The sequence below is a fragment of the Mesocricetus auratus genome, unplaced genomic scaffold, assembly GCF_017639785.1.
Source record: "Mesocricetus auratus isolate SY011 unplaced genomic scaffold, BCM_Maur_2.0 Super-Scaffold_100010, whole genome shotgun sequence".
NCBI lineage: Eukaryota > Metazoa > Chordata > Mammalia > Rodentia > Cricetidae > Mesocricetus > Mesocricetus auratus.
This window is the reverse complement of record NW_024429194.1, coordinates 69,485,986-69,498,318: the sequence shown is the minus strand read 5'-3', so window position 1 is coordinate 69,498,318 and position 12,333 is coordinate 69,485,986. Positions and strand designations below refer to the sequence as shown.

At 43.4% G+C, this 12,333-nt stretch overlaps 1 long non-coding RNA gene across 4 annotated transcripts in view; it reads right to left on the bottom strand.

Moving 5' to 3' along the window:
- LOC110340413 overlaps positions 1-9,163 on the bottom strand; it is a 73,820-nt gene extending 64,657 nt beyond the window's left edge. For all 4 annotated transcript variants that reach the window (XR_005880030.1, XR_002382233.1, XR_002382231.1 and 1 more), the window contains exon 1: positions 9,035-9,163. This is a non-coding gene — a long non-coding RNA (uncharacterized LOC110340413). The remainder of the gene's footprint in view (positions 1-9,034) is intronic.
- Between the last annotated feature and the right edge of the window lie 3,170 nt (positions 9,164-12,333).

Sequence of the window (12,333 nt, the reverse complement as noted above, 5' to 3'; positions counted from 1 at the left end):
GAAGACCCTTCTGGCTATTTCTTTCACATTTGGTATAAGAACAGCAATGTATACCCTTGGGACCGAAAGATTCAGTCAAAAGCTAAGACTTTTGGACTTCTAATGCTTTGTGTTTTGAGTGGTATAAGCTTAAGTCCTGAGTGAGGCCAAGGTAAGAGAAAAATGATTCAGAAAAAAAATGCATAATGATTGACAGGCAGGCTGGGAGGGAGCTTGGAGGGGGCACTGTAGGAGGGGACAGGGAACTCAAGATTGCTCTAGGAAGCAGTGCAGTGCCGTATCTAAGGATGTTTTCTCTTCCTTCGCTTGTCGGAGCCCAGGTACACGGGGAAGAAACTGAGGCACAAGACTGTGTCGTGAGCCCAAAAGGCTGAGTCTGTGAGCTAAGTCCTGAGCACCTTTTCCCAGGGACTTTCCTGTGTAGAGTGGAGGAAGGCCTGAGTGAATGTTCATTGAGACATGGCCATGGCCATGTCGAGGACTCCAAGGTCTCTGATCTATGGGAAATTGGCAAAATATGGCCCAGGCTGAAGAGGGGTGGCAAAACTCCTTAAGAGTCCAGTATGAGTGTTTATGACTACTGATCACCGTGTGCAGAGACTAGCAACTGCATCTTTCCCTTCCTGGATGTTTACAGCCTGAGACTGCAGGCTTACAGAGACCTCCTACTGAGACTAATTAACCCCTTCCCCTGTGCTCTACCTAATAAACGTAGATTCTGGGCTGCGGGGAGCGATAGCAGAGCCACACCTGATCCCTGTTTTACCGTGCATGCAGCTCTGTGTCTGCTTTTCTTCAGTCCCTTGCCACCTCTAGCCAAGGTTCCAGGAACCAAGCAGGGCAGGTCACAGCACAGAAGAAACATGCACTTAAGATGCCTAAGTAGGGGCAGGCTGGGGACATTTCTAGGGACCCAAGTACAACCTAGACAGTTCAGAGGAACCCACACCAACCGCTGTGAGGCTCAGCAGGAGGACGTCTGCCTAGGAGCCTGTGAGGACATCTGATGGCACCATGAGGAGTAACCCTCAGGGACCACACCCAAGGGCCCCTAGGGGAAGGCGCTGAATTGTCTTGAGATTACTCTTTAGTTCAGCCCTAGGTAACTGGTGAACAGTGTTTTTCCATACTCCTTGAACTACCTTGAATATCTTACTTCAGCAGTGTAATACCCATCAAGTGAGAACCGCAAATCAATCCTAGAGAAATTCCGAATAGAAGACACAGCCCACCTTCGCCCTTACACACAGCCCCTGCCACCATCACATACACACTGGCAAGTGTGTTTTCGATACATAATATTAATTTCATCCCCTCCCTTAACAAACCCACCCAATGGGGACTTTAAGCGATCTCTTTCTAGGCAGGGCACCTTCTCCAGCACCCTTAACTTGTTTAGTCCTTTAAATGATAGAAGTTTGTTGCAGTGTCCCTTAGTGCCTCCACAGGTAGTCTTTTGTGTCAAATAGTTTTCGTGGTAATAGGAAAACAACTCTAGGTGTGTTTAACACAGCAGCCAAGGTGTACCCAAGGGGTGCAATTAGTATTAGGATGAGAGGCGAGGCAAGATATAGTCATACTGCTTCGCAAAAGAAAACAGAATGGTGCTGGGAGAGACAGGCTCAAATGGTCCTTATCTGTGATGTTCTCAAAAGTGATGTTGACTGCAGATCTGAGGTCTGTTCATCATGGGATAATGGGGACTACTTATTCTAGTTGGCCTCTGTTTCCTCACCCAGGGAGAGGACTACCTAAGCATGCTAGCTGGGACAAGCACCACTGAGACCTCAAGGCTGCTAGGCAAGGGTGGGGTGATGATGGCATCAGATACTATTAACAGTACCGAACTTCTTTTTAAAACAAGCAATCACCATGGGTGTCTGGGTGGTTCGCAGATCCCTGGGCTCCTGGGCTGTTTCCATGTCGCCCAGTCCTTCAGCAAGGAAAGGAGTAACTGGCTCTTTGCCTTTGTAGGTTAGGATGCTGAGCTCTCTCCACTGTTTGGTGTGGCCAGATTGTTTTCAATGCCCTGTGACTCATATTCAACGATTCTGTTACCTGGTAGCCCGTCTCTATCATGTATGCTCTGATCTTGGACTTACGTAGTAAGTTCCAATCCTTTGCTGCTTTGAAATATAAAATCATCTATTAGATGAAAGATTTTTGCTCACTAGAAGTTTTAAAATGCCATCAGAATATGAATGGCGTGGGTCATCTGCATTCAAAAACTCAAGTATTTTTTTTTAAGTCCCATACACATTTTAACAATTTTGTTAAAGTCCGAGACATTGGAGCATGTGGAATAGATTTCAGGATTAAAATGATTTTATTGATTGAAATTACTTATTAATTTGTTACAGCTGAGTAAAGGATGGAATATTTTCTTAGCATCTAAAGTGACAGTCGAGGCAGCACACAGATGGATTAGGACTTAATGCCCTAAATATTAAAAGACATGCCATCCAGGCTTACATCACTCCAAAGCTGGACATGTTCTACTGGTAAAACACAGATTTGTGCCTTGGTTTTTCAGATGCCTCTGACACTGAAGGAAGAACCACAGATAGTCTAGGTACAGGCTGGGGCAAGGACAGTGGCATGTAAGATTCCATGCAAACGGCCTAGAGCTAAAAGATGAAGGTTGACAGTGCTACCTACCAAGTGTCTCAGTCTCCACTTCCCTGCTCCTGTCCCGCAAATATGTAATCCAGTTGGATGTGGTGGTGCAAGCTTGTAAAATTAGCATCTGAGGGGCTGAGGTATGGAGATCGCAAGTTCAAGGCCAGCCTGTGCAATTTAGCAAGACCATGTTACCAAAAAAGAAAAGAAAAAGTGTGTGTGTGTGTGTGTGTATGTGTATTTAGCTCAGTGATAGAGCTTGCTAGCCTGTACAAAGCCCAGAGTGCAATCCCTAGTCCCACAAATGAGAAATGATGCATAATCAGTTAGTTCTGAGGTTAGTTGATCTTGCCTGAGTCTTACCACAAACCTTAGCATATACATCCTAGTCTGTGTGATACACACAAGGGGGGGGGGAATCTTATAAAGATAAATGAAAAAACAGTCACAGAAAAATAAATTAAAAATAGATACTCTATTTGTAATATTATTATAATATGTCAAGCCTTGATTATCCTGAAGACGTGGGTTATTCCAATTCCTGCTGCAGATATTTTGACCTTAAAAATGAAACTAAACTGGAAGTGATAGTGCCCAGTGTTAATTCTCTAGCAGTGACCTAAATCACACTAGGGACTAATGTGAAAAAAAATGGATATTTAAAGATCATTATGGAAATCATAAAAATAACTAAGGTTCCATTTCCACTGTACCAAGATTAATTTTACCCATCATTTAAAAATATATGGAATTGGGATGTGTATGATCATGGGTACCTTATGATTATAACTGATGGTATCTTTTCTTAGCAGTATGAAAATAATAATGTATCTGAAGCTTGAATATGCTTTCTTCATATTCTGTAGAATATGGTAGTTTGGGGTCATGGGGTTTCCCAGGGTGTAGGGTTTTGCATACCATTGTTTTGCATGTGCTACTGCTCATGGACACTTTTTAGTGTTTATTTTTAAATTATTTTATTTATGTGTGTGAATGTATGAATGTGCACCTTATATATGCCTAGTATCCAAACAGTCCAGAAAACAGTGCCAGATCTCCTGAACTAGAGTTACAGACCATTGTGAGGGACCCTGTGAGTACTGAGAAAGGACCCAGGTCCTCTTCATGAGCATCTGGTAATCTTTTTTTCTTTAATTTTTTTTATTTTTATTTTTTGGTTTTTCAAGACAGGGTTTCTTGGTGTAACTTTGGAACCTATCCTGGCACTCACTTTGTAGACCAGGCTGGCCTCAAACTCTCAGATCTGCCTGCCTCTGCCTCCCAAGTGTTGGGATTAAAGGCATGCGCCACCAACATCCAGCACATCCAGTAATCTTAATCACTGAGCCATCTCTCTAGCTGCTCATGGTTATTATTAAAGTAATGGAATTTAAAAGAAACACACACACACACACACACACACACACACACACACACACACACACACAGATGTAGTGCCCAAAAGGTGGAACACTTCAAGGATTTGGGTGAGGGCCTGAGGATTGAAATAAAGACAAAAGACAGCGGGTCATTCTTACAAGGAGAATGTTCTTTTTTGCAACCAGAGGGGATCATTATATTATATACCAGTTAGCAGGCATGGTGGAAAACTACCAAGGACAGAAGTTCACATTCCCAGGGCCCTCTGGCAATAAGGATAGGTGGAAAACAAGAACTTACATACAGGTTTTACTGGAAGGAGGGGAATAAGAAATATTTGCAAATGCTTCTAGTCACAAACTGTTCAGCAGATCCCTATGGGGGACGGGTCCAACGGGGGAGGGGGGGGGAGATCTTGTCATATGCTTTTTTCCTAGCAATGGAGAAACAGTTGGTTCCTAGACTTATAGTGCCCATTATGGAACTAGTCGCTTGGCCCACAAGTCACACATAGGCATTTACACGTAAACTAGTTAAAATTAAGTGAGATATTGGTTCCTTGGTGGCACCAAGCAAATTTCAAACACTCAGTGGCCCTGTGTGCCTGTTTGTTAGAAGACTGAACAATGTGGATATCTTTGTTACAGAAAATTCTCTGGAGCAATGGGGTGCAATGCTGATTTCAATTCATAAACCTTCACATGTGAGCAACAGTAAAGACATAGACATACTAGCACCTCTCTCAGAGGCAGCTGTGTGGGTGCTTGAATTAAACATGGGCTTCCAATTCAGGCAGAACTAGGTTTGAGTCTTGAATGCAAATTACTTGTTAGTGGATCTATTGTCAGGTTTCATGGCTTGCTAAGACACATTTATTCTCATGTAAGATGAAGGATAATTATAGTAAGTACCTCATGGTGCTATTTTAAAAGAGGCAAAAGGTTATCCACAGTGCAACAGTAATCATTCAACAAACAGCTGTTTGATGGTCTGCCTCTTAGACCTTGGAACTCTTAGGCCATAGTTATGCTGTGTTCAAATTACAGCACGACGAGATGATAAATGCTAAGATACCAAAATCATGCGACCCAGAAACAAAGAGAAAGAAAGATTTGCCACAGATGACCTTGAGCTACAACTTAGCAATGACCAGAACTGAAAAGGCTCAGATTGGGATTTTTTTTCCCAAAGAAACATATGAAAAAGATGTATGATGCTACAGATGCTTATGAGAAGTCTTGGCACAATGATTTGTGATTGGAGTGTTGTGAGGCTCTAAGGCTGTGCAGTTGTCAAAGCCAAACTGAGTGCTTTGCTAAAGATTTCATTGAGACTTGAGGCCGGGCCAGCGAAATTACTCCACGGCTAAAGGTGCTTTCTGCCAAGCCTGATAACCTGAGCTTGATCCCTGAGACCCACAGGGAAAGCAGAGACTCCATTCCCACAAAGTGTCTTCTGACCTCCACACTTATGCCATGACACATATACACCCCCTCACACCCACACAATAAACAAACAACATAATTAAAAACTCAAGGACTGTTGGCAAGGAACCTACTCCAATAGTCAGGGTAAAATATAAACAAGACCCCGATGAAGAGGTAGAAAAGAGTAATTTATACCACTCTCTGTGGTTTTTTTTCTCCCATTCATTCTTTTAAGTTTATAATTACATTTTTTTTTGGTGTGTGGAGAGCATGCTATGGATTGCATATGGAAGGATCATATGAACATCAGTTCTCACCTTCCATAATGTGGATCCCAAGTCATCAGCCTTGGGAGCAAGTGACTTTACCTGCTCAGCCATCTTTCTAGCTCTCTCTTCCCACTCATTTATGAATGTACAACATTAAAACTGCTCTTAACAAGAACACTAGAAGCTGCCATGTTTCTAGGCGTTGTGCAGGGATTTCCTCCAAATTGAAACATTCCTTTCTTGAGGGAGGAAGGGGGGTTCACCAGATTGAGGAAGTAAACAACTCACAAATCTCAGGATGTCTCTGAAACTTAGAAGATTTACAAAGCTTGTTCCTCCTTGTCTTAGTTACTATTCTATTGTTTTGAAGACACGCCATCATCAAGGCATCATATAAAAGAAAATTTGGGGCTTGCTTACAATTTCAGAGAGTTAGTCCATGATCATCATGGCAGGAAGTATGGCATCCGGTAGGCAGGCATGGCACAAGAACTTACATCCCAATTCACAGGTAGGAGACAGGGCAGGGGAGAATGGTGGAACCTCAAAGCCCATTTCTAGTGACATACTTCCTCCAACAAGGCCACACCTCTTAATCCTTCCTAAGCAGTTCCACCAACTAGGAGCCAAACATTAAAATATATGAGCCTATGGGGACTATTCTTATTCAAACTACCACATTCCCCAAGATTATACAAGAAGTAAGGGATACTGAATACAAAATACTCCAACCTGTCCAGCTGTCTGCAAGTTGTGCAAAGAGTTCCAGAGTTACAAATGTTGTGAGTTGCCACCCATGTTGGAATGGGCTTTTCAGTGATACAGGTGCCTCTGATTCATCCATGCTTCTGTAAGAAGACCCAGGTAACTACTTGATTCACCTAGTTTGACTTTAGTAGAATATTTTCTTTGACTTATTATAGACTAGATATCATGAGCAAAGATGTTTGTTCACAACTCCCAGGAAAAAAAATCACATGACTCTGTGCTCTGTAAGCAGTGGCAGACTTGTCTATCCTCACCTAATAGCATAATCTGGTATAACTGACCACTCCTCCTTGACATACCTTCTCCATATGCCTTCCATGTGTTTTCTTTCTCCTGCTTCACCAGCCATTCCCTGTCAGTGGCCTTGGCTTATTTTTCCTTATATCCCAAACACTGGGAAGTCAGGGTCCTAGGTCTCCGTCCTTTTGACCTTTGGACTTTCCTACTATGGGAACTTGGTTTCATGGCTTTATATGTACATTATATATTGATCACATTTAATTCTGAAGCCCAACTCTCAGCCTGAACTATACATTTTTCTACCAGCAACCCACCTGTCCTCTTGGTTAGAACTTGATGCTGAACCTGTTGCTAAAGACGTTGCTTACTTCAGTGATAGAACATGGAGATATCAAACAGGCATTGACTTGGAAGTTTCATCTCTATGATCTAGATTCCATAGTGCTAGAAGTTGCTATGCATGCTACCGAAGGAAATAAAGCAGTCACCAACCTTATCTAGCTATGAACAATACAAACTATAATAATAACCTGCCCACCAAGATATCACCAATAATGTAACAATGGCATAAATTTCATGGCTTCCTGATTGGATTTAAGGCCTATTCCACTGGATAGAATCCATACCTGATACAGTTATTATGACCAAGAACTTGTGGGTATACAGGTTAAAAGCCCCAGGGAAAAACTTACTATTACTCTACTAGTAGGACACAGAATTAAACTGATTCCTAATGACTCCTCACTATATCCACAGATTAGTGCCTCTCTCAATCCTCAGCAAAGAAGCCTCATTTTTCAACAGATTGTAAAAGAGAGGCCTCGAAACTAGTCAGGGTGCAGAGAATATGTGACTATGGAGAGCTTGTCCCTAAGTGGGGGGTCTAGATCATATTCCCTCCTCTAAAGGCTCAGGGATCATTGCGGAAGAGGTCCTGGAACTCGCTCTGTAGACCAGGCTGGCCTTGAACTCACAGAGATCTGCCTGCCTCTGCCTCCCGACTGCTGGAATTAAAGGCATGTGCCACCAACACCTGGCTAGCACACACTTTTAATCCAGAGATTTATGCTTGAGTATTGTAAACAGGATTAAATAAAATCAACCATAGGTCGAGAAATGGAACGAGCAACCAGTTGACAGGGAAAAGCCATAGAATGTAAGATGAAGTCAGGAGGACAGAGAGAGAGAGAGAGAGAGAGAGAGAGAGAGAGAGAGAGAGAGAGAGAGAGAGAGAGAGAGAGAGAGGCACAGGTAGAAGGGAGGGACATATGGTAGTGACTCAGCAGGAGGTTGGTACTCCAGACTGCCAGTGCCTTCCCTACCAGGAGCATCTGGGTAAGCATCTCCACCATCCACTCTGAGAGCTGACCTGGTCCCTCCCTGTACACACAATGAAATCCTAAATATCTTCAGAAAGAAAATAGAGCCTGCTTAAAGAAAAGAATTTGATATAAATATGTATGAGGGAAGAGGATCAGTTAAAGTAGATTAGTCAACAAAAGAAAGTTCTTTGTTCAAAAAAGAAAGAAAGAAAGAAAGAAAGAAAGAAAGAAAGAAAGAAAGAAAGAAAGAAAGGGGAAGGGAGGGAGGTCTGGTTCTAGTAATTCCATACTTCAGGGTGGTATGGAAGCTTGTTTTCCCCCATCCTAGGGTGAGCAGCTTGCACTGAGGGCTGGGGAGAGTTTGTCAAATAGTTTGCCTATTTGAAGAGAAAATGGCCTGCACCAAGCACACACAAAAGTAGTAAGTGGATGGATTGGATCCTCAGCCCTGAAGAAGGAAGAGGGTGTGTTCCTGGACCTCAGAGGCTCTTTTCTGCAGGAAAGGAGGGAGGTTGGAGGAGGGAGGAGGGAGGTAGGTGGAGGAGGGAGGAGGTGCCTACATTCTGGAGCCTTTTTTTTTCTGCTTGTTTTCCTTGTCTGAACCTTTGAGTTCCTATGTCTGTGACAGTATTCATAACTCAGCCCCCGTGTGCCAACAAACCCCATATGTTTTGGTTCTTTCCTTATCTTTTAAGCCAAGATAAGGTTGAAATGAGTACTGCAAGAGATTCATTATAAAATACAAACAGGCACACGCTGGCAAAGGGTGGGAACCGGCCCTTGCTTGGATTTGTGCTCTTGTCCGCATATGACAGATACACACACGAAGGAAAGAGAACTTGAAAATTTTTCTCAATTCAATGTGCGTGGCCTTATGTTACAAGAACTTTGTCCTTGGGCACAGGGCATGGGCACTGTCTACCCATTCCTTCTAAGGCCCTAATGACAAAGCAAAGTTGTATTCCACTAGCATCCTTCTGGGGAACCAAAGTTCACAGGGATTACTTACAGATCGGGATGATTGGTTACAGGCAGGAGTATGAAGCCCTCCGAAGCAGCTGCACTGAAAAGTTTCGCCCAGTATAGATGATGGCTCCACACAGATGAGGCCCTCTTACCTTCATCTTCCCCAGCTTATATACTCTAGCCCCTCCCCAAGACCCCAGAGCCCCAAGCAATTAGGGCAGAATTGCATACAACTGGTTGGCAGGAGAGCCTGGATGATCAGGTGAGGATCCCATGATGCTCCCACCCGCATCCTTCTGTGAGCGGATGCTTACAGTCATCAAACCCAGCTGTGATCGCTTGGAAGCAGGCACAGCTGTACTCCTGAAGATGGCAGCTTCTTGGCTTCAAGGCTGTTGCGTACAACAGTGGCTCTAAACCCTCCTGATGCTGCAACCCTTTAATACAGTTCCTCCGTTGTGGTGATCCCCCAACCCTAAAATTGTCTTTGTGGCAACTTCATAGCTGTAACTTTGCTACTGTTATGGATCGTAATGGAAATAGTTTTGGAGGTAAAAGATTGCTAAAGGGGTCTTGACCCACAGGTTGAGAACCACAGCTGCACACACTTAAAAGTCCTCTATTTGAAGATGGAGGAGAACATCTTCTAGCCGTCGGTCTGTCTGTTTCTTTCTCATTCACTTTTCTTTCTAACAGATTTTTAGTGACCACATAAATCTGAGTGGCTGCCATCTCCCAGATTCTCTTTGGATTCTGGAGACATTTCAATGCACAAGACAAGGTTCTGATCTGGAACCACTAATGAGTGGAGTATGGGAGAAAGGTGTTCATAGTATTGACTTTCAGCAGCACACTGTAAACTCCGTTACCAGCATTATTTCATTTAGTCTTAATCTTTCTATGTTTTAACATACCTATGAGTCACCGGGGATTTTTTTTTTAACTAGAGGATCTTAATATTTTCCCCTGGCTTGCCTGAATCTTGTTACATAGACCAAACCGGTCTTGAATGCTCAAAATCTGCCTGCCTCTGCCTCCCAAGCACTGGGATTGAAGGTGTGAGCTACCACACTCAGCACATCTGGGACATTTTAAAGCATACATGATGATGTTTAGTAATGGGAAGGAGTAACGGATTCTGCATTTCTGAGAAAGTTCTAAGTGATGCCCGTGTAACGGGTTTTAGAACTTCACTCTACTGAGGATCCTGTGTGGAAGTAAGAGCTTAGGAGTCAGACAGATTCCCCGACAGGCATGACGAGGTAACAGAGATGGTGAAATTCTAAGATGGCCACTTCTTCCTCAGCCTCCTAGTCTGAGGTAAAAGTTTAGCTACTTAATAAAAAAAGGCCTGCTAGGCTTTCTCTCCCCTCAGTGAGGTCCCCCTGCCTGAGGACTGAGGACCAGTCTGACAAGTTTGATGTCAGATCAGGATGTGTGCACTCCAAATGTGTGGACCTGTCAGCCTTCCTGGCTTTGTTTGAACTGTCCATCCCTAAGTTGGGGGAGGAAGACCCTTAAAACTCTCATCCCTCAAGGAGAAACACTCTCTACTTTATAGGAGGGCATTCTCTGTGTGTGCTTTGTTGTATGTATATATTTCTTCACCTCTAACAGAAGTATTTCTTTACCAGAAGATTCTGTGTGCTGTGGTTGAGAATTCCCCAGCTGCCACCTGTTGTGTTTGAGATGTTTTCCCTGCCTTTAAATTTTTTGACTGGCAGAGAAAAATGAATCAACCAAGACCCCCTAAGCAATAAGGTAACAGAAGGAGCTAGCATTGTCTGCACCAAAGAAAAAGAAACCAGGGTTGAGTGCAATTACATAATTCAACTCTTACATTAGGATTGAGGTGATGGCTGACCCACCAGTTCCATAAAACTGAGTGTGTATACAACACTTCTCCCTCAAATAGAAATGACATGCACATGACAAGACCTGCACAGGTCCTGAGGCACAAGGAGGACTTAGGAGGTGACCCGACTGCCCCTAGTCTCCACTCCTGCTACAACCTGCACCTGTGACCTCGTGGGGAATTTGTTGCCCTCAGATGATAGGGAGAAGGCCCAGGCTGGGCTTAGAAATGGCTCTGTTAGATAAACAGAAAGCTGGTCAAATGTGCAGTTCTATATTGATTCATGAGTAGCACCCAATGGTTCGGCTGGGGTAATGGGCCTAAAACAAACAAGGAACAAATGACTGGCAGGAAAACTTGGGGGAAAGATATGTGAACTGGCCTCTCTGAAGGAGAAAAATATAAAGATAATATTGTCTCATGTACACACCAAAATGTGACTTCAGCGGTGACTTTAATAGATAAGAGGGAAGGATGCACTCTATGGTCTCGAGACTTCACTTATCCTCATTCCCAAGCCATCCCATCATCACCCAGTGAGCTCAGGAACTAAGCAGCTACAGTGGTGGGGAAGGAGTTTATGCATGGACTCAGCAACGTGGACTTCAACTTACCAGATCATTCATACTGTGAGCAGTGCTGAGTTTCCAGCTATCCAGCATCAGAGACCAACTCTGAGCCATTCTCTGGGGTAATCCTCTAGTTCCTAGCAACCGGCTGACTCTGTTGCATCATTTCCAGTACCTTCGTGGGAAAGACAGCATTGTGTCACTGCTAGAACTGATGTTTACTGTGGATATGGATTTGCCTTCTCTGAATGCAATGCTTCAAACAAAAGACTTAGAGAAACTTTACTATCTACTGTCACGCTATTCCACACAGTGTCACTTCTGACCCAGGAACTCGTATCACATAGAAAGAACAGCAATGTGTCTCTGATCATGGAATTTACTAGTCTTGTGTTTCACACTATCCTCAAGCATCTGGTTGATAGATATCTATCACTCTGTCATAGTACTAGCAAGGTAGCAACACCTTTCAAGGATGGAATATGATTCCCTAGAGGTCAGTCTATGGCCATCAGTATCCAATACATGAAATTTTTTTCTCTCATATCCAGGATTTGTCAATCTAAAAACTCAGGAAACAGAAAATGAGTGGGACCATTCACCATTACCCCAGTAACCTACTTGCAAGGTTTTTGTTTCCTGTTCCCAATACTTTGTGCTCTAGTGGCCAAGTAGCCTTAGCTCCAGATAGAGAGAGAGGGAGAGAGAGAGATTTCTACCAAGAGATACAATGATGAGTCCACTCAGCTGGAGGTCAAAGTTGTTATCTGTGGGGCGTGGTTGTTGTTACTTAGGACATCTTGTAAATACTGCCAGCTCTTTCAAGTACAGCCCATTTTGTTATCAATGTTCCTGCCCTTTCCAAGGAGTTACTCAGCCACTGGATCTCCTCATACTTCAGAGTCAATTGGCTAATAA